Source organism: Palaemon carinicauda, chromosome 42 (genome assembly GCF_036898095.1).
Source record: "Palaemon carinicauda isolate YSFRI2023 chromosome 42, ASM3689809v2, whole genome shotgun sequence".
NCBI classification, from domain to species: Eukaryota; Metazoa; Arthropoda; class Malacostraca; order Decapoda; family Palaemonidae; genus Palaemon; species Palaemon carinicauda.
The window spans coordinates 12,522,098-12,524,597 of NC_090766.1; the positions used below are offsets into that span (position 1 = coordinate 12,522,098).

Here is a 2,500-nt window from a genome sequence, read left to right on the forward strand (position 1 = left end):
GGGCTAGGCAATGGCTGCTGATAACTCAGCAGATAGACCTATAGGCTCCCCCAAATCCCCCATTCTTAACTCACAAGGATGGTGAGGTTACTGCGACTAAAGGAACTAACGAGTTTGAGCGGGACTCGAACTCCAGTCTGGCGTTCACCAGTCAGGGACGTTGCCACAACATTTCTCTGTTGCATGTAACTTCAACAACTATAAAAAAATAATCTGGTAGAAAGGTAATAAAGATATAATTAGAGGGGCACTCGGTAGAGCTCACACCTCCGCCAACGCAGCTTATTTTTCGACCTTGACCTTTGACCTTTGACCTTTTCATGTATTCATTGGCGTGGATTTACATACACTTAAATATGAACTAAGTTCGAAGTCCCTGTGACAACGATGTCCAAACTTATGGCTGATTAAGTGAATTGTACATTTTGCTTGACCGTGACCTTGACCTTAACTTTCCAAAATATAATCATCTCCAGCTTTTTACATAACATGTAATCCCTGCAAGTTTCATCACTCTACGATAAAAATTGTGGACAAGAGGCTGTTCACAAACAAACACAAAAATGGGAATAGTGCATAACCTCCTTCCAACTTCATTGGCGGAGGTAATAAGAAGCAAACTAAAATTGAACAGACATTTTGCTTGACCATGAGTTTGACCTTTGACCTTGAATTTCCAAAATTTAATCATTTCCAGCTTTTTACATAAGTTAATCCCTGCAAGTTTCACTACGATTAAAATTGTGACCAATAAGCTGTTCACAAACAAAAACACACACAAACAAACACAAAAAACTGGGAGTAATGCATAAACTCCTTCCAACTACAAACAAAAAAACGCACAAACACACAAAAATGGGAGTAATGCATAACCTCCTACCAACTTCGCTGACGGAGGTAATAAAAACGAATCCTAAAACTGAACAGCGAATTGAGGCTCTCGAATAAAAAGGGAAAGAAATATTTAACCCTGACCTCACATAAGGGTGAATTCGGGGAGGCGAGAAGCAACGAGTAAAAAGGAAAACCCCTGCAGGGAAGATTTTCGCTTTCGAACTCAAGGACCCTCAAAACCTTTACTCAATGGATTCGGCCTCACTTTGACTTTTTTCCCTTTCCTCTAATGAGAGAGAGAGAGAGAGAGAGAGAGAGAGAGAGAGAGAGAGAGAGAGAGAGCGTCTATCGTGGATAGGCAAGTGGGGGACCATTTGTACTTTTATTATTATTATTATTATTATTATTATTATTATTGTTGTTGTTGTTGTTGTTGTGAAAATTATTATTATTATTATTATTATTATTATTATTATTATTATTATTATTACTTGCTAAGCTACAGCCCTGGTTGGAAAAGCAGGATGCTATAAACCCAAGGGCTCCAACAGGGAAAATAGCCCAGTGAGGAAAGGAAACAAGGAAAAATAAAATATTTCAAGAACAGTAACATTAAAATTAATATTTCCCATATAAACTATAAAAAGGGAAAGAAAAATAAGATAGAAGAGTGAGACCGAGTGTACTCTCAAGCAAGGGAACTCTAACCCAAGGCAGTGAAAGACCATGGTACAGAGGCTATGGCATTACCCAAGACTAGAGAACAATGGTTTAATTTTGGAGTGTCCTTCTCCTAGAAGAGCTGCTTACCATAGCTAAGAGTCTCTTTTACCCTTACCAAGAGGAAAGTGGCCACCGAACAATTACATTGCAGTAGTTAACCCTAGGGTGAAGAAGAATTGTTTGGTAATCTCAGTGTTGTCAGGTGTATGAGGACAGAAAAGAATACGTAAGGAACAGCCCAGACTATATAAGAAGTAAAGAACAATTAAAATAGAATATCTTTGAAAAACATTAACAACATTAAAATAGATATACCATATATAAACTATGAAGACTTATGGTAGCCTGTTCAACATAAAAAACATTGACTATTTGAAAGCAAAAAGGACAAGCAATATAAACCACAATATATCTTCGATTGAAGATATCAGCAATTCTCCCAAAAGCAGGGAGAAAAATATATGCATAAAACATCAGCTCACAAGTGTGAGTCCAGGCAGGCGATGTAAAAAAAAAAAAAAAAAAAAAAAAAAAAAAAAAAAACAGGATTTGTGCAACACGAAAAGTGAAAAAAAAAAAAAAAAGAAAGAATCAAGATAGGATTTACGCTTTCAAAATCAAGTACCCTCGGCATTGAGCTTTTTTATCTTGTTTTTATTTCCCTTTGGCTTTTTCCCTTTACGAGAGAGAGAGAGAGAGAGAGAGAGAGAGAGAGAGAGAGAGAGAATCTTACTCTTTCTGGTAGTATGAAGTTAAAATAACTTAATTTCGATACCTTTTTACTTCCTCACTGGTTTCACCTTAATAAACACCTCAGCCAATTTTTTCCATGAACGTGCTTTTTCCTCATTTACACTAAATGTTTTTACATTGAACAGGCTGACATAAGTTCTTATAGTTCATATATGAAATATATGTTTTAATGTTGTTAATGTTTTTTTAA

At 36.2% G+C, this 2,500-nt stretch overlaps 1 protein-coding gene across 1 annotated transcript in view; it reads left to right on the forward strand.

Annotated features, from left to right (window-relative positions):
- LOC137633009 (uncharacterized) overlaps positions 1–2,500 on the forward strand; it is a 104,611-nt gene that overhangs the window by 11,540 nt on the left and 90,571 nt on the right. The window lies entirely within an intron of this gene.